This window comes from Eupeodes corollae, chromosome 1, assembly GCF_945859685.1.
Source record: "Eupeodes corollae chromosome 1, idEupCoro1.1, whole genome shotgun sequence".
In the NCBI taxonomy this organism is placed as follows: domain Eukaryota; kingdom Metazoa; phylum Arthropoda; class Insecta; order Diptera; family Syrphidae; genus Eupeodes; species Eupeodes corollae.
This window is the reverse complement of record NC_079147.1, coordinates 43,407,211-43,428,091: the sequence shown is the minus strand read 5'-3', so window position 1 is coordinate 43,428,091 and position 20,881 is coordinate 43,407,211. Positions and strand designations below refer to the sequence as shown.

Here is a 20,881-nt window from a genome sequence, read left to right as displayed (position 1 = left end):
TCATTTCGTACCTAGATATAATAACATGAATAAAAATCCCAATAATGTTCAAAGAAATAATAATTTAGGAATGAATTCAGCTCAAATAAGGACAAATAATAATCAGGTCTTAGGTAACCACAGACAGAATCCTTTTAGAGATTATAAATTCGGATTCCAACATAATAATAATTACCAACCTCAAAATAGAAATTATCAAGGTCAAAATAATAATTATCAAAGTCAAAATTATTATCGGAACCCTAATTATAGTAGACAGATAAGACAAGAACCAATGGAAGTTAATCGTCTTACCGACGAACAAAATAAAAATAGTGAAGAAGTAAATTTTATTCAAGGGGGTCAACGACACTTCCTGTCGTAGAGCTAAATGTACAACAAGAACATATTAAAGTCTTAGTGGATACAGGATCTACTATGACCCTTCTTGATAACAGAAAATTAAAATCCTGTAAAAGAATAATATTAGACAAAGAAATTAAAGTTAACACAGTAAACTCTCATGTTTACATAACCGAACAGATAATAACTAATTTACCCGTAGAGTTTAATGAAAAAGCCACTATGGAGTGGAAACTGATGAATTTTGAAAATAAAAGCTTTGACGCGATCATAGGATCGAATTTTTTAAACGCTATAGGAGGAATTGTCAATATGAGAGATAAATACTTAGAAATAAATAATAATAAAATTCCTTTTTGTAATTCGAAAATCAAAGAAAAAGAATCAATCAACTCAAATGATCAATGTCCTTTTCCTTATAATGAAATTCATACAATGGAATATAGCTCAGTAGAGATAGGTGAACTTTTACATAAAAATCTAAATAAAGAAGAAGGAAAGTTATTAACAGAATTTTTAAGAAAAAATAAAGATTTATTTTATACGGATGGACAAAAGCTTAGTGCAACAACACAGACTACTCATAAAATACGCACAAAAAATGATACTCCAATATTTACAAAAATGTATCGCTATCCCAAAGTACATGAGATAGAGATAAATAAGCAAATATCTGAAATGTTAGAAAACGGGATAATTAGAAAGAGTATAAGTCCATACAATTCCCCAGTATGGGTAGTTCCGAAGAAAACGGATAATTCAGGGGTAAACAAATGGCGCATGGTCATTGATTACCGCAAACTAAATGAAAATACGGTTGAATATAAATACCCACTTCCTAATATAGAAGACATACTTGACAAATTGGGACGCGCCCAGTATTTTTCAGTATTAGATCTCGCTAAGGGATTTCATCAAATACTTGTTGATATTAAAGATATCGAGAAAACAGCTTTTAGTGTACCTAATGGTCACTACGAATTTCTAAGGATGCCATTTGGATTGCGAAATGCTCCAGCATCATTTCAATGCATGATGAACGAAATTCTGGAGGGATTAATAAACAAAATTTGCGTAGTTTATATGGATGACATCCTAATATTTAGTACTTCCTTAACGGAACACATGATTAACTTAACCAAAATATTTGAGCGTCTAAGAAAATATAATTTAAAAATTCAGGTAGACAAGTGTGAATTCTTGAAAAGAGAAACTAAATTTTTAGGACATGTGATTACTAAAGATGGATTGAAACCGAATGAAGAGAAAATAAAAGCAATTCAGAAAATTTGTATACCTAAAACCACAACAGAAATAAAATCTTTTCTTGGTTTAACCGGGTATTATAGAAAGTTTATATCGGACTATGCTCGTACAGCGTTACCAATGACTAAATATTTGAAGAAGGGAACGAGAATAGATGTTAAAGATTCCCAATATATACAATCGTTTGAAACTTTAAAGAAAAATATAATGAGTGCCCCAGTATTAGCATACCCTGATTTCAATAAAGAATTTGAGCTCACTACCGATGCATCAAATTATGCGATTGGTGCTGTATTAGCTCAAGACAAACATCCCATAACATATATTAGTAGAACCTTAAATGATCATGAAAGAAACTATTCAACCACGGAAAAAGAATTATTAGCCATAGTGTGGTCCATTAAATATTTAAGACCATATTTGTATGGAAGGAAGTTCCAATTAAAATCAGATCATCAGCCTTTGAAATGGTTAAAAACAAAAAGTATAGGGAAGGATATTTCTGGAAGATTACAGAGATGGATATTTTCTCTTGGAGAGTATGATTTTGATATAAGTTACTTAAAAGGATCACAAAATACAATAGCCGATTATTTAAGCAGAGAAATAAAAGACAATGAAATTAATCATATAGACGAAGAACAGGAATTAGAAACTCGACATTCTAAAGAAGAAGAATTATTAGATCATTTTGTTATTATAGAAAAAGCTGTTATTTCTTACAAACAACAGATAATAGTTAATCAAGATTATCAAGGAAGAAAAATAGGAATAAGACGAATAAATGGAAATAGAAAATTAGTTGAACTTTCTCCAAATTTATTAGAATCACCAAGTTTCGAGAGAAAAATTAAGACAGTGTTAGAACCAAAACAAACAGGTATATATTGTGAAAACGATGCAATATACAATAAACTACAACAAAAACTTATAAAACTTTTTGATAAAAGTCTTATGACATTTCATCAATATAGCTATTTAGCTAAAGAAATGAAAACAGAAGAAGAAACAGTAGAACAAGTTAAATTATATCATGAGTTAGAGACTAGTCATTCTGGCATAGAGGAAAATTTTACTGGATTAAAAAGATACATTTTTTTTCCAAAATTGAAAAATATAGTAACTACAGTAGTAAATAATTGTGCCATTTGTCGTTTAAATAAATATGACCGGCATCCAGTTAAACCAAAGTTTAAATTAACTGAAACCCCTAGTGACGTAAATCAAATTGTACATGCAGACTTATTTTTCTTAAATAAGCTACCATTCCTTTCTACAATTGATAAATTCAGCAAACGTGTCACATTTACTTCAATCCCAAATAAAAATATAAATACAATTATCAGACCTAGAAAAAAATAATATTAGTTACAAAGCTGTATTTTACTACAATAATGCTATTCAAAACATAAGTAAGAAAAAACCATTTGAAATCCAAGAAGGAAGAGTAGATAAAAAACAATTATACGAAACCTTTAAGGAACACAAAGAAAAGAAAATATCTCAATTAAATAAAAATAGAGAAGATACGGAAAAACCTAAAGATAATGATTATGTAGTTAATCCTGGAAGAAGAGATAAAATCTTACCAAAATTTAAGTATAAAACTACAAAAAGAGTTCATCCTGTAAACATTCAGAGAAAAAGAAAACAAACTAGGCAAATTTCAAACAACGACATGTCAGAACAGGAACGAAGACACAAATCAGAAAATAAAATTGCCTCTACAACAGAGTCAGTATCTCAAAATACTTCATTGAGTGTAGAATCGGAAAATATACCTCTCGCACAGTTAAAGTGGAAATTAAGAAAAGAATAAATCATGAATTTTTTATCCTTTCTCACCTTAATAACATTATTAGTTACAAAAATTAAAAGTGAAATAATAATAGAAAATATAAATAACCAAGAAGGTTATGTTAAGATTAACTTGAACAAAGTAGACATAGTAAAAGATTTTGCCCATATTGCACATAGAATAAATATAACAAAGATAGAAGAGGTTTTAAATTTCGTAGAAATAAATATATTAAAATTAAAAGAAGTTAATTTCCCGACTGACATTTTTTCTGAAATAGAAACAATAAAATCAGAAATAAAAAGTGTAACAAATCATAGACAAAAAAGAAGTCTTTTTGATATAGGCGGAAATGTATTGAAGTTTTTATTCGGAACAATGGACGAAAGTGATCGAAAAAATATAGAAGAAATGTTAACGATAAATAAGGAAAACAATCACGAACTAATTATCAATGTGAACAAACAAATTGAAATTAATAATAAATTTAGAAAAACTTTAAATGCCATCGAGACAGAATTCAATGAGATGTTAAAAAATAATTTTGTTAATGTAAAAAAAGAAAGTGTTACTTACGTACACAGATTAATTATACTAGAAATACGAGAAAAATTGAATAAAATAAAACAAGCAATTGAAAAAATACAAAATAATATTCTTTTAAGTAAATTAAACGTTATGGTTGGCTCAATGTTAAATACAGAGGAAATAAACCGATTTAAAATAGATTTCAACAAATTGAAAAACATAAAAATGTCAACAGCTCTGTTTAAAGATGAAATTATTTTTGTAATAAGTATTCCAAATAACATATTGAAATTAAATAAATATTTTGTGACAAATTTACCAAATTCAAAACAAGAAATGATAAACATAAAAGATAATTATGTAATAATGTACGAAAATAAAGAATATAAATATGAAGACAAAGAATTAAGAAATTTAAAATATTATAAAAATTGCTTATACTATACAAATTGTACCAAAATAATAAATAAAGAATCTAATAATGTAATAGAATTAGAGCAGGGAAAATTATTAATAAAAAATGGAAATATTGAAATAAAAACAAACTGCAATGAAAAAACGAAAATGAAAATACGTAATAACGTATTGATTAATTACGAAAATTGTAAAATTAATATTGAAAATAAGACATATATTAACTTAATAAATGTAGAAGAAAGATCTACGTATCTTGATAACATGGAATTATATACAAATCTTGCTAACATAAGTGAATATAAAGAAATTAAATTAGAAGAAATTGAAAACATAGATTATATTCATGAAAAATTTTATGATATCCAAAGACATTCATATATATCATATTTTATGCAAACTTTTATAATATTGTCAATTCTAACCTTAGTAATATTCATATGTAAAAATAAACTTCACAACATTTGCTCCAGGAGTAGCAACAATTTTAAGGAAGGGGGAGTTACACTTGAGCCACTTGATCTTCCCACAACCATCACCACAGCAGCCAATTCCACAGATCCGTTGTGCTTATCCAGCATATAAATAAACAAAAGACGAAACTCTATATAGAGGACCACCACAGAAGAATGAGATACATTCTTCTCATCACCATGCAGATCAATAAGTGCACAAAAGTGATGAAGCAGCATGAAGATAACAAAGTCTTCGCCCAACAATAGAACCGATCATCAAATCATCAGAGAGTCATCATCCAGCATTCAAGAAGAAACGTTGTTTCCATTTAATAAATTTCTTTTTAAAAACCCAAACTCGCAAAAGCATTTTTTAATTTGCCAGGCTGAATTTAGGAAAAATTACTCCACTGTTGACCAAATCCTTACTCTGTCATCGATAGTGAAAGCATTTGAAGCAAGAAATAAAAAGGTTTATTCGATGTTTGTTGACTTCAAAGTAGCGTTTGATTTGGTAAATCGCAATGCTTTTATATACAAACTTTCGCAGATAGGTGTTTCAACTAGATTTGTACATGTCATCAAGAATATCTATATCTATACAAACACAGAAGCTAACGTCTGGGATGGAGCTCATTATTCTGAATAGTTAAGTACTGATTCTGGTGTCAAACAAGAATGTCCGCTTAGTGCACTTTAATTTTCACTATTCATTAATGACATAGTTAACGACTTACCTGTAGGAATTAGAATGGCCGGAATCCGGATAAATGCTTTACTTTATGCTGACGATATGGTCATACTATCGGAATCGAAAGAAAATCTTCAATTGATGATAAACTGACTATCTGCATACTGCGATAAATGGGGATTAGAAATCAATACAGAAAAATCAAAAATAACGATCCAATCGGACTGAAGTTGGAAGTAATTGGAAGCACAACGAAAGAAGTTTGGAGGTGACAAACGAATATAGATATCGTGGAGTGAACCTCAACCCACGACTGAATTTTAGTAAGAACCTTGACATGACAAAGTCTAATAAACTTAACATGGAGAAAGATCTTCTCGAACAACCTTGTATATTTGTCTACCAAATACCAAATATTGAATTCAGTTGTGAAGTCCACTTTATGTTATGCAGCTCAAGTTTGGGGAATGGAAGAGTATAAGGAAATTGATAAATTTCAGAGGAGTTTCATCAAACAAATTTTCAACCTACCAATCAACACGCCGAACTATGCGATCTACTTGGAAACTGGCTTACCAAAATTATTTACAAGCACATTAAAACTACAAGCGGATTATATTATTAAAGTCTTAGGTTTTCCTGATAAGCGACTGAGCAAAATAATGCTGCTTTACGAAATAAGGAACAAAGACTGGTGGTACGACAAATGGCAACGAATTGCCACTTCATTTGGTGAAGATATGCAAATAATTACAAGTAACATTCTTGATGTTAAGAAAAAAATGTATAAAATTATCCAGCTTAATGAAGACTCAGTTCGGAATCAATTTATAAAAACAGCTATTGAATCCGAAAGTCGAATATTATATAGCCAGTTACAATTTACTCTAAGTAACAATAACTTTTTCAATGAATCTTTAAGCTACAATGATATTTCTTTGATTTTCAAATCTAGATGCGAAGTCTTATGTCTCAACGGTAGACCATACAATGGGAGTTTCAACCAGTTCTGTACACTCTGCAATCATAAATCCAAAGAAGACTGTTACCATTTTATAAGCGTATGTCCAATTTTCAGATACAAGTGATTCTCATATTTTAAAAAATTCTCTCTCACCCTACAAGAGACAATTCTAATATTGAATGGACCAGATTTAAAAAATCTTGTCAACTATCTGAAGGAAATTTTCAGATTTAGAAAATTGATTATAAGTAAATATGATTGAACTAATAGATATATACAATATACATGTATGTAAAAATCAATATCTAATTAAAACTGAAATTTAAAACAAAGTTTACCAATGTTATAAAAATGTAAACAAATGTTTCTGTTTTTATTTTAAAAACTGTTAATACCTGAAGGACTCACTTACTTATTAACTTCCCATAGGAAGTTATTGTAATGGGTCCGATTTGTCAAATTGAAAATTTTGACTTTTCTCAACGTTTCAAGGTATTTAGAGTCGGACTAGATTTTTAGAAAGATGTCTGTGCGTGCGTGTTTAAGTACGTTCGTACGTCCGTACTTTCGTTTTTTTTCGTCGTCCATAGCTCAAGAACCAGGAGAGATATCGATTTCAAATAAATTTTGTTATACAGATAATAAGGCAGAAAGAAGCCGAAAGGGCTCTCAAGGAAATTGCGTGGGTGGTTTTTTTTACCATAGCAGTTTGAAAAAAAGGTGAAAATTTTGTTTAACCCTAAATATCTTACAAACCAAAAACGCTAGAGACTTGAATTAAATTTTATATAATATATTGTAACGTTTATATAATATATTGTAAAGTTTATTTTTTGAAAAAAAAATCCATTTAACAGTTTTTTTTTATAAAACAAAAAAAACTGAAAAAAAATTGTCACCTCCAAAATTGTACGACTAAAAAACGATTCATCTCCAAAACAATTTTGTGCAACGAAAAATAATGTTTTTGACATTTGATAAAATTTTGAGAAAAATGGAATAGACAGTTTTTTTATAAAAAATAAAAATCTAAAAAAAACATTACTCAAAGTTGGTAAAAATTGAATATCGATTCAAATATCTTTTCAAAACTTGAAGTTTAGGCTTCAAACTGATTTTATCTTATAAGAAATATTGTTTTCAACATTCTGTAAAATTTTCAAAAAATTTGAATTGACAGTTTTTTTTACAAAAAATAAAACTCTAAAAAAGAAAAATACTTAAACTTGGTAAAAATTTACTTTAGACTCAAATAGCTTTTCAAAAATTAAAAATATTGGCTTCAAACTTATTTTATTTCAGTAATTTTTAAAAATTATAAAATCTACAAAAAATAGTACGCAAATTTGGTAAAAATTGATACGAGTTCATATAGACAAACTTCTAAACAAGACAAATCGACAAACGGGATGGGAAGTTATCAGTGTGGGTCGCATCTTTTGTTTACTTTATTGTTAAGAAGAAGATTAACAAAAAAACAAGAAAACAAGGAAAAGCTATAGCTTGCTATATTACCACTTATGCAATTAAATAATATAATTCGTCAATGGGATATATAAAATTACATTTCTGAAATGAAAAGTGTCACGTTTGAGCATGGAGATTCTTAGATTTTTCAGGCCCTTAGCCTTCAAGAAAAAAAATATAAATTTTAAATAAAATAAAGTTCATGCATTTCAAGGAACCAATGTTTTTCTTAATTGACCGCATTTAGTTTTTCTGTTAACTAAACTTAATAAGCCTTCAGATATGAAATGCGGTCAGATGTCGTCTGTGAACTGCCTAATTTTAAAAATCGACAAGAAATCAACCAATCTGCGTTTTCGACAAGTCTATTATCTATATACATGGCAGCAATATTCTTAGTTGTTATTGAGCGACGAACATGATTTGAATTCTTTACATCATAAAGCTTGTGATCTTCGTGCATTCATTGCATTCAGTTAAATCAAAATATGTGTTTTGAAACCATTTCCCAGCCCTAAAGCTCTTTAATTAGTATTTTTAACTTCCCATAGGAAGTTATTGTAATGGGTCCGATTTGTCAAATTGAAAATTTTGACATTTCTCGACGTTTCAAGGTCCCTAGAGTCGAAATAAAAGATTTTTAGAAAGATGTCTGTGCGTGCGTGTGTACGTACGTTTGTACGTCCGTACGTCCGTATGTCCGTACGTCCGTACGTCCGTACGTCCGTACGTCCGTACGTTCGCGACGTTTTTTTCGTCGTCCATAGCTCAAGAACCAGAAGAGATATCAACTTCAAATAAATTTTGTTATACAGATAATAAGGCACAAAGATGCAGAAAGGGCTCTCAAGAAAATTGCGTGGGTGGTTTTTTCACTATAGCAGGTTGAAAAAAAGGTGAAAATTTTGGTTAACCCTAAATATCTTACGAACCAAAAACGCTAGAGACTTGAATCAAATTTTATAAAATATATTGTAACGTGATACCAAATAGAAATATTTTTTGAAAAAAATCAATATAACGGTTTTTTTTTATAAATCAATAAAACTGAAAAAAAAAATTTGTCAGCTCCAAAATTTTACGACTGAAATATGATTTCATCTCTAAAACAATTTTGTGCAACGAAGAATAATGTTTTTGACATCTGATAAAATTTTGAGAAAAATTGAATTGACAGTTTTTTAAAAAAAAAATAAAAATCTAAAAAAAACATTACTCAAAGTTCGTAAAAATTGAATATCGATTCAAATATTTTTTCAAAAACTTGAAATTAAGGCTTCAAACTTATTTTATCTTAAAAGAAATATTGTTTTCAGTATTCTGAAAAGTTTTGAGAAAAATCGAATTGATAGTTTTTTTACAAAAAATAAAAACCTAAAAAATAATTTATAAAAGTTGGTAAAAATTGATTTTCGACTCAAATATCTTTTCAAAACTTTGAGATATTGGCTTTAATTTACTTTTATCTTTTAAAAAATCTTGTTGTCAACATTCAGTTAAAGTTTGAAAAAAATCGAGTTGACTGTTTTTTAACAAAAAATAAAAACTTTAAAAAAAAAAATTATAAAAGCTGGTAAAAATTGATTTTCGACTCAAATATCTTTCCAAAACTTTGAGATATTGGCTTTAATTTACTTTTATCTTTCAAAAAATCTTGTTGTCAACATTCAGTTAAAGTTTGAAAAAAATCGAATTGACAGTTTTTTTTACAAAAAATGAAAACCTAAAAAAATGTATAAAAGTTGGTAAAAATTGATTTTCGACTCAAATATCTCTTTAAAAATTTTAAATATTGGCTTCAAAGTAATTTTATCTCATAAGAAATATTGTTTTCAACATTTGGTAAAATTTTTAAAAAATCGAATTGACAGTTTTTTTTACAAAAAATAAAACTCTAAAAAAAAACAATACTAAAACTTCGTAAAAATTTACTTTCGACTCAAATAGCTTTTCAAAACTTAAAAATATTGGCTTGAAACTTATTTTATTTCACAGAAAATATTGTTTTCGATATTTAGTAATTTTTATATAAAACTCCAACAGTCCGTTTTTTCATATAAAAAATAAAATCTACAAAAAGAGTACGCATATTTGGTAAAAATTGATACGAGTACATAAAGACAAACTTTTAAGCAAGACAAATCGACAGACGGGATGGGAAGTTATCAGTGTGGGTCACATCCCAGCCTCTTTTTTATTTCATAATAATAAATAAAGAAGAGGGGGAAACCTTATTAAAAATGTGTATTACTTCAAGTAAATTCAATTAATGCCTCAAATGATTGCAGTCAAAAAAACTATTGAAGTATTTGTAAGATCAATTGAAGTCTCAATCTTTAGGTAAATTAAATGAATGCGATCTTTGAATTGAATTCAATAAATGATTTATAATTATTGAAAAAATTGCAATCTTTTACAGGTCTGTCTTAACCCATCTCGAAAGTTCTAAATTGTAAGCCTATTGCCTATTACTATTGCCAGAGAATATGCTTCATCCTTAAGTATATATGCTTACTTTGACTACCTAATATTAAACATTTGAATTTCATAACTTCAATGATTTGTTGAAGATTCCATTTTTTGATATGTCGTAAGTTTAACATGTCAAATGTCAAAAGTAAAGTAATAAAATTACCGTATCCAAAATGTCTATTAAAAATAGTACCTATTATTTAAGATTCGAAATATAGCTCAAAAACACCTCTATTTTTCATTATTTTGTTTGAAAATTGTATGAGCGGTTTATTTTTAAATTAAATTTGATATAAATTTTTGTAAACAAATGTTTGCGGTTTGCAGTTATTCAGAATATACGTACAGAATCGGGGGACCACCTTCTTTATCATCGTAAATGTCATGTTTGATTTAAATCTCGAGTTGGAAAAGTTTTACAAATGAATGTTTGATAGTTCTTTTATACCGCTGGTAAAAATATACAGTACACAAATGTCTTAAATTCTCAAATAGTAACTTCCCAAGACCCATTCATGGTTGAAGTAACATTTTATCTTTAATAGCAAAAATCCAAAATGTTTATTCTATAAGTTTGGAATTTATCTTGCCATTGCGCTAAGACTTTCACATTTTGTTTGTTGTTGTCAGCTTTAAAAAGTTTACTAGGATGGCAGCTGTTAATTTGAGACATTTCATTCTCCATTTGCGATTTACCATTTTTACGAGTATATGACTCAATGGTTTATGTTCAATTTAAAATGCTTTCTTATTCTCGTTATAATACACTTTTATTATTTAAAATAGGTAAGCATACGTATATCTATAAAAATAAATCACGCTTAAGTGGTAAAACTGATATGAAAGGAAAACACAAGGAAAAAGAATTAAAAAACATTGCATCGGTCGGTATGCAAGGTCCTTAGATACTATAGTACTGTTGTTTTAAGGGTACGTGGGAGTATAGGGTAAAACATGTAAATAAGTACATGTCATGTTAATGGCAGTTCAGTTGGTAATTGTAATTGTCATGTCGTTTTCGTTGTGGGATTAAAAATTTAACCCCAGCAATTTAAAACGAAAGGGTTTAATTTTTATAACATGATATAAAAAAGGCTGCAATTAATATGATTCGCGGTTCTTGTTAACGAAAAAGATTCTTTAAAAAAAAACGAAAGGAAAGGAAAGGATTAAAAGTAAAATAATAAATGGACTTGCTAGAACAGAAAATTGATTTGCAAATCATGAAGACAATATTGTTCCTAAGTTTCTGATGATGATTTTTAAACACGTACATTTACCTGATAAAGAAATTTATATGAGCGAGTCATTAGCTCCTTGTTATTTACGAGCTTCCAAGCTTATATGAATTTAGCAATAATATTGTCTTGTGCTTATTCATACACTTTAAAAAGATTCAATCTTAAAATTCTTGTTGCAAAAAGTCCATTTTATAATGATAAATATAGATGGATATCTATTAAAAATTCTGCAAAAGAAATAAAGAGTTATCTACTTTATGAAGATGGTTCCTAGTACAAATTTGCACAGTGATATTCAGCGCCAACTTGAGGATATGAAATGTATGAAATTGTTGAGAATTTGCAAAGGTTTCATGTCAATAGATGTTTTCAGCTACGGCAAAACACGCTTGATTCCATTGCCTTCATTGAAACCGGATTGTATCCCATCTTTATCAAACTTTTAAGCTACTTATGGACTATATTTTGATAGTTTTTAAGTAATTAATAATGTCTAATCCAAGATTTCAAAAATGTATAGCTCCACCTCAACGTGCAATCATGCAATGGAAAAGATATCAAAAATGTACTATGTTAAAGGCAGAGCCGCACCGAGACGAGCTTCCAATAATTTGCACGATTTGCAACATTTTGGCGAGGGAGTTGCATTTCATCGAATAGTGTCCAATCCTGAAAGAAGTGGGAATAACCTTTAGAAGTGATGTAATAAGCGAAGCAGTGGTAATATGTCTTCTTAACCGCTATGGCGATGTTAATCAGAGTTTTTTCTATTATCAAAAAGTGATATCTTATAGAATCTAAATAAATAATGAACCCTTTTAAATACCAGCCTAATAACAGTCTAGCCAAAGAATTGTGTTAATTTTGTATTACATATTTATTATATTTTCTTATTGCAAAAATTGTTCTTTATCTTTTGTTATTTACTGTGAACAAATTATTATTTATTTGATATTTTGAAAATGAAACTAATATCATCAATTTAAATTACCAAAGAACATGTGCGAGTATCTGAGAAAGGGACTCAATATGTCCAAAAATGTGATGTGACTAAAAAGTGGGTTTTAGTAGTGTTCAGAATAACATGGAATGAATTTATTTAAAAAATGCGAAATAATAAACTGTTTTTTTTTTTCAAAAGTTAATTTTTGCACACTGGATCCCTTTTTGTTTTAGTCGGATACTCATAGGGTTTCCGCGATATTCTAACCCAAAAATTTAATAAAGACATTTTAAACGATTTCTGGGGAAACAAAATATTAACAAGTCTTAAACTTTGTGCCTAATTTTTTAGTGTCTTGATAAAAATGCTTTCATAAAAAGCAGTTCTAAAATTGTTTTTCTAAGAGATCTATTAAAGCAGCTTTAAATAATATCTAATAGAGTATTAAAAGAATATTGTCACATTTTCCATTATTTTACCACTTTTTAGTAACTTTTGAGGTTGCTCCTGCGTGCAAGACAATAATTGTAAACATGAAATGGAAATAAATATTAAATCTTAAACCTTAAAAAGAGTCTGTTTAAAAAAGTACTTATATAAGATTTAAAAATATACCTGTAAAATAAGTTTGTCTTCAAAGATATAAATGCCATTTGATTTGTCAAAAAACTTGTGATTCATTCCAAGACACAACTCATCCTAGGACAACTCATCCCGGAAATGAAAAATACTGGTTAACATACTTAACAAAAACAATTGTTTGTCTATTCAACTGTTTTATTCAAAGAGCTTTATACTAATTTCATATTAGAAGAACAAGGATGGAAAATAAATAATCTGAAGATAAGAAGGAGGCAGAACATGTATGTTTAAACTGTTAAGCGATCGTCTATTGATTGTGTAGTTATGTAGGTTCCTAAAACGAAAAAAGAATAGTTCATTGGCGTGCTCAGCTTTATGGAGATAGTTTATGAGGACATGATTATGATGATAACGAAGAAATGTTACTGGAGGCAGAAGGTATTTAGTACAATCCAATCACATTCCTTCTTTCCTACAAGTTATCAGCGCAAACATGGAGTAATTACGTTCAGTTTATTTTTTCGTTTAAGTTTAAAAAAACAAGCACACTAACAGGTAAAAGAAATTGCTATTCATGTGTTGTGTACAGTCAGGCCTTTATGCGTTTTAGATTTTAGTTATGAAGTGACACGAAAGCAGTTGTTGTAGAGGTTGTACGTAATACCAATATAAGTATAATGTGTAAACGTTGAAAAAGTGATTCTAATTGAAAATACATACACTCTTTCTGGCCCGTTTGTTAAACTTGTACTAAGTATTTATTCTTTTATATAGGCGAAGGCAAGTAAAATAAGTGTGAAACAACCTTATTCTTAAGGAATAATATTTATCGTTATACAAATACATACATATGTACCAAATACATTCATTTTGATAAAATATAGGAATGTAATCAAAATTTTGTCAAAATAATGCGCTCTTTCGGACTCATGCACAGTGAGATGGAAGGGGGTTACATTTAATACAAGTAAAATAATTTGAAAAAAAAAATTATTAAGGATTCAAAATTTAACCTGAAAATAAGTTTGTCTAAAAAAATTTAAATGCCATTTATACATAAAAAAAACCCTTGATTTTTCAATTATTTTTTTTGAAAATCGTTAGAGCGTTTTTTTTTATTAATTTTTTATATACAATTTTTCAATTTTGCTCTAAAAATATTTTTGGGATGCAGTTGCTTAGTGATAGTAAATATACGCTCTACATTTGAATTTCGTAAAAAATTGTTGAACCGTTCTTGAGATATAGAATTTTGAAAAAAATTAATTTTTTTTAATCCAAACAAAAAAAAATTGCACTTTTGATAATCAAATATTGTTAAGGAAATATAAGAGCTTATATTTCCTATATAAATTATTAAAATCAGTTAATAAGTTAATGAGAAAATTAAAAACAAAATAACGGTTCTATGAGCAATACAAAAATATGTTTTTCTTATTAAAAGAAGCCAAGTTAAAAAATAAATTTCAGAAAAAATTAAAAAAATATATATCGGTTTGTTTTTGAAAAAATTCGAAATATCATTTTTTGCAGGAAAATTGAATAGGGGCCACTGTTAGTTTTGATCTTTAAAAAAAAAGAAAAAAACTTCTAACGCGTATCTGCTCAAAACCTTAACATCCAAGTTTGAACTCAATCGCCCCAATGATTCAGACTGTAGAAGCGCGTATCTTTTTTTTTTGTTCTCATAACACTTGAGTCGAGAACCATTTCTTATTGGTTTTTTTTTGCAGATTTTAAAAATAATTAAAAGTTAGCAACAACATTTTGCTCAAAATAAAATAAGTCTGATCTTATTTTAACCTAACCTAACTAACCGCCACGCCCAAGTATAGTGAGAGAAGGATCTGTTTTATGACCCTCTGAGGCAACCTTTTCAAGTTTTTAGTATTTAGTAGTTTTTATATACACCGGAGAAGATTTTTAAGAGAGAAGTTTTCCACATAGAATTCAAGGACGCTCTACATAAATATCGGATGTATTGGTTACTTAGCTAGTTTCTAAGACCATCTCCATAAATATTCGTCATATCTTTTAAAAATAAAAAGGCTTACATACTGATAACTTCCAAATAATGCCTGCAAACAATTTCAATTTCTATTTAACTTTTAGATCTGTCGATATATATTCAAAAAGTTACATCAATAAGTAGACTTTTGTTTTTGTCTATAAATGTTAAAAATTATGAACAAAAATATTTGTTCATAAAAAATTCTATTTTATTTAATTTTTTCAGATTAGTATTTTACAGTCGCTTGAAGTTATAAAGTTTAAACAAATATCAATAGCGAAATTGTGTATAAGATACAAATATCTTTCTTTGTTGCTTATTGCGTCAAAAATCAGTTTTCAACAGTTTGCAATTGTTTTTTTGTTGGCTTTAAAAAACTTATCATTTGATTTTAAATATAACATAAACCTAACAACCTAATTTTGTATAGAATGCAATTATCTTTTGGCTAGAACGTTATTTATGTTCAAGATATTTAAGTAAAAACTCAATTTGCAGTGACATTATTTATGTTTTAATTATTATTACAAAAAAAAAACTGTCAAGTGTATTTTTCTAAAAAAAAAAATTAACAAATGATAAAAATAATAAGATCAAAATAGTTTGAGGCCGTTATCTTTAACTGTTGCCAAGCTATTTGGGTCGGTATTCGATATTTACCAAATTTAAGTAGTAATTTTGTATGTTTCCAATTTTAGCAAAAAAAAAACTGTCAATTCGATTTTTCAACACATATTATCAGATTTCAAAAACGCTACTATTCGATGCATACAATTATGACCGATATTTTGGTTCAATTTCGTTTGGTTTATACAAATTCGTCGTTTCAAATTTTGTTGAGTTCGATATTATAGTCAAGTAAAAGGAATGGTCCAGTTTTTCAGAAGTGAGTTAAGCAAAATCAGCTAAGATCAAATTGCGGTCAGAGATATAAAGTATAATATTACGTTGAAAAATTGAAACAATAAATTTGATTTAAGACTGTCTGATTTTTTCATTTGATAAGTTACTTTAACTCCAATCAATATTTTGACTCATATTTACAAAGCATAACGACGAACGTGATCGATACTAAAATGTTTCCAAATAGAGTTTAATTTTGACAGTTATCTACTTTTAAAATTTGACAAGAAATATGTTCGCCATTTCTAAAAATAGAACATTTTCACCAACACGTTAATTATGAAAATTCAGTACAAACAAATGTTCTCAAAATTCAACATAAAAATGGCGATTCGAAATATTATAGCAATTTGCAACCAAGATCTTGTTATTGTTCACCTTTAAACGTGAAAAATAAGTTCCATGCTAATAGAAAATCTACAATCGATTCAAGACCTTAAAGATTCAAGATCGTTTCTTTAAATTTTAAAACAAGTTTTCGAGCAAAGATTAAAACCTTTGAAATTGTCTCTTCCACAAATAAGTGGAACAATCGTACAATGATCGTATGAATGAAAGGAAACTTCGTAGTCATCAAAAGTGTATCCTGATGTCTCAAAATGCATCATTTTAGTTTTTTCGCTCATTATTATGTCGTGAGCTACAACATGATTCCAAATACACAACTAATCAACGAACACAGCCATTGAAATACAAATGCAATATCAATCGTACCAACATTTGAGAACTAAATCACACAAGATCCATTCGAGCCTAGTATAAATGTGAAAAACCCATCCGTAGTAAGATTCTACTTTAACTTTTATCTGCAGTATTCATTCTACGGATATTGTTTTTGTTATTCGTGTAAGATCCTACTATACTATTAATAGATTTTCCAACAAAACACGGGTAATGATAGGCACTGGTTGCCATTTGGTTGATATTTTGAATTACTAAGAAAAATATTCATTTATTTTTTCAAAATCAAATTGAAATCTCTTATGGGAGAACCCCACATTCATAAATTTTGCGGTTTAGCATTTATTGAATGGATACAACGTATTGACTACTTTTGAATGTGTTCTATTACATTATTTCATTACTTTAAAACACTTAAAAAAATATTTTGGTTACTTACACTTAATCTAAAAACAAACATTTCTTTTGATGATTTTTAAGGCCAATGACATTTTTTCCAATTTCAATAATAGTTTAAAAAAAAATCGACACTTATTTTATTTTATTTTATTTAAAATCTCCATAAAACAATCTACTTTAAAACTAAGTCCATCGGTTTTAGAGACCTCGCAAAATAGAAATTTGTTTAGAATTTTCAATTTTAAAAAAGTGAATCCAATAATAGAGAAAATAATAAAATAAAATGTAAGATTGACAATCAACAATTGTTTCATATCATATAAAACCAAATTCAAATATTAATCCAAGTCACGAACAACACAATAATTATACAACTGTTACTGTTATTATTATTTTCATATATATATGTATATACATAAAAATAGATAATAATCATAAAACAATCTCAAAATCCCGCATATGGTGAAATAATATGATTTATTTTCTACCCTGTTACTCCCCTTACCCCCCGTAAAAATAAAATAATTGCCATCTCTTACTCTTTATTGTTTCTCATAATACTTCTCTTATTCTTCTTCTCTTTTTCCATCAAACACAAAACGTACATCATTAAAAGTTCACAAAATTCCCGCATGACCCAGAACGACACATTGGCGCCTAGATAAACCCTAACCACCAGAACCCCATCAAAAACCCCGCATCATAAGCCACATAGCAGCCCATATGCCGGTAAAAGAAAAAAAAAGGAATAACGTGCCTATGACGACGACGACGACAAAAAGGACGAAGGACGAAACCAAATCAACCCAAAGAGGCAGCACACAAACCCTTTCTCAACTCAAAACTCAACTCAACCTTTTTGTGCATGTGGTCACGATTTAAGCCCACATCATATCACGAGACATGCAATTTACGTATAACACCATACTATACCCACGAAAATTGCCCCAAACAAAGAAATCCTGCAGTAAAAAAGGAATTAATGTTGCCTTTTTTCTTAAAAACGGGATATGCCCATTTAAATAGTGAATGCGGGAATGCGAATAAAATATTTAACTACAAGAACGAAAAATTACAGTCAAAGTACAATATTTTATATTGAGTCCTTTTTTCTTGTCGGTTTTTCACTTTTCTTTGTTTCCTTTTTGTTGCGTTTTTGGCAACCAACTGCGGTTTTGGCCCAATAAATCATCAAAAACGTTTTCATGGTAAAATGATTTTGTGTTTAAGTTTCAGGAGAAGTATTAAGTTGTTGTTGTTGTTGGGCGGAAAACTCCAAAAAGGACCTACAAAATGGGGCCAAGTTTAACACTACCACTTTTCACCATGGTATAGTTATACAGTACCGTATCCTACCTAACTACATAACCGACATAGTTACTCATAAAAACGAAAAGAGCAAAATATATATTTTTAATGTTTATATCAAAACTTACCCTGAGTTAAAGTGTATCCTTTTTGATAGGAGGAGAGTGGTTGACAACTTGAGCTGAATAAAAGTAATATTCACTTTGTTATTCTTAGTTACGATGATTTTCTTTTCTTTTTTTTTTGCTTGGTATTTTTATATTTTTATTCACATATTTTTTTCACCTGTGAGGAGGGACGGGTAGAGAAACAAAGAATATTATCGATTTAACATAATAAAACAAAAACAATGCGGAAAAGTCATATATTAAAAAACTAAAAAAGAAAATAGGGACATTTCGCACGTTTCCTTTGTATTTTTCTTTTTATGTTGTCATTAACAGCTCTTGGAGAGCAGAGATGTGATGTGCAGTCTGGGGAGGAATGTAGGTAGTTTGAATCCTTTTTAGTTGTTGTTTTATTTTAGGACAGAAAAAAAGAAGAACTTAAGGAGGCTTCAAGTCAGGCAACAATACAAAAACACAAAAACAAAAAACAAACTTAAATCGATTTAGTTTAACTGCTGACAATTTTTTTTTATTTTTTCGTCCTTTGTTTGTCGAATAAATTATTAAAAACTACATTTCACTCTCATTCTTCTTCTCCATGCACAAAAAACACACTATTTTGAGGAGATTTTGAAACAAAAGGTTCACAAGGATATTTCTTTATTCATCATAATTAATCGTTACAAGATTTTCGGTTAATTTCTAAAACATCAAAATTTCTTTAAAAAAAAGGAACCGAAAATAAACTATAAACAAAAAGACATAGCACAATATTAAATTAATAAATTTAATTAACTTGTTTAACTAATCCAATAAACTTAACACTCTCTTGTTTTTTTGTTAAAGCAAGAATATTGAATTTCAAAATTTTTCAAATCCCAAAAAAAAGGAAAAACAATAAGAAAATAGTCAAAATATGACTCAGCACCTCAGAGTCTGATGTGCACTACTCTGTGTTATTATTGTACGAATTACGAATTACAACAACAGCACAAGGATTTTATTTCGTTTTATTTGTTTTTTGTTGTTATTGTTTTTATTAGTATTTGATTTAAATATAAATTTTATATTACCAACGCGAGGAGTGACGTGAAGTTGTTGGTCGAACGAGTTCTGACGGTCTGAGAGCTAAGCAAGCATTGAGCATTGAACTGACTTAGTTGGTTAAGGAATTCAAAGTTCGTTGTAGAAGGAGAGAACCGTTCTCTCCTCGATACTCTGTGCTGCGTGTCATTTCTCATTGGGGGTGGTTTTTGGGGGTTGTTCCCAACCCAGCCCCCACCAAAACCAAACGGTACTAGTACAATAGCGGAGCAATGCAGAGATATTTTGTACTTGAATATAGGTTAGGTTGTTATAGGTTAGGATATTATACAGTATAGAGGAGCTGCTCCTCGCGCTGCGAAAGGACTTGCGCAGTTAAATTTGGATCCTGAATGATTTTTATTGCACTATTTTGTTTTAAGTTTTTTTTCTCTGTTGTTGTTCTTGTTTCCTTTTCTGTTCTGTTTTTGATTTGAAAGTCTATAAGAGGAATGCGTAAAATAGAAAGGAGAGGAAAAATAGAATAGAAAGGATAAGAGAGGTTTTAAAAAGGATACGTCAGTTTTGGTCATAAGCACTGAGAGAAAATATTAAATGAGATATAAAAGAAAAAAATTATTTTGCTGCTAAGAGCAAAATAGGCTCATTAGTAATTTCTTTATTTTTCCTTTTTGTTCATTTGTTGAAGAGTTATTGTTTTAAATTATATCTTGATTGTGGAGGATTTCACTGATGGTTTTAAGGTTTTTTTAAGTTGTTGGTCTGATGAAATTCAATCATTAATGGTTGTTCTTTTTTTCAACATAGAAACCTACTTTTCAATCGATCATTTCTAAAAGCTTTCAAAGTTCAACATAAAAATATAGAAGAAATTTGAAATCCTTTGAACTATAAAGTAAGTAGATCAATGTTCAATAACTTCAAAACCAAATTATGGATCGAAAAATTTAAATTCGAATAAAGGAAATATCTATAGAACTTTTTCTACTAATCTGCGATAGGTTTAAGTGAGTTGATTATTGTATGATTATACACGAATTAAAATGAACACAATCTACAAACTCCTGAATTTTATTTGTTTGAGTTCGAAAAGACTTTCAATTGATACAAATACAAATCAATACAGAGATATTACTGAACTTTCACTGGACGATACAATATTTTTAATATTTCATCTCCAGTTTTTAATAAACCTTTTGTTGCTCAATCTGGTGTTCCCCGGGGAAGCCATCTTGGCCCTTTGCTGTTCATCCTTTCTATTAACG

At 28.7% G+C, this 20,881-nt stretch overlaps 1 protein-coding gene across 9 annotated transcripts in view; it reads right to left on the bottom strand.

The window, feature by feature from the left end:
• The window catches only part of LOC129943179 (uncharacterized), a 191,927-nt gene extending 172,142 nt beyond the window's left edge, over positions 1–19,785 (bottom strand). For 7 of the 9 annotated variants that reach the window (XM_056052459.1, XM_056052460.1, XM_056052461.1 and 4 more), the window contains exons 1-2: positions 19,646–19,785; positions 18,594–18,750 (exon numbers count right to left, since the gene is read on the bottom strand). The gene's annotated coding sequence lies outside the window, so the exon portion shown is untranslated. The other 2 variants (XM_056052457.1, XM_056052454.1) reach the window with 2 other exon arrangements.
• Between the last annotated feature and the right edge of the window lie 1,096 nt (positions 19,786–20,881).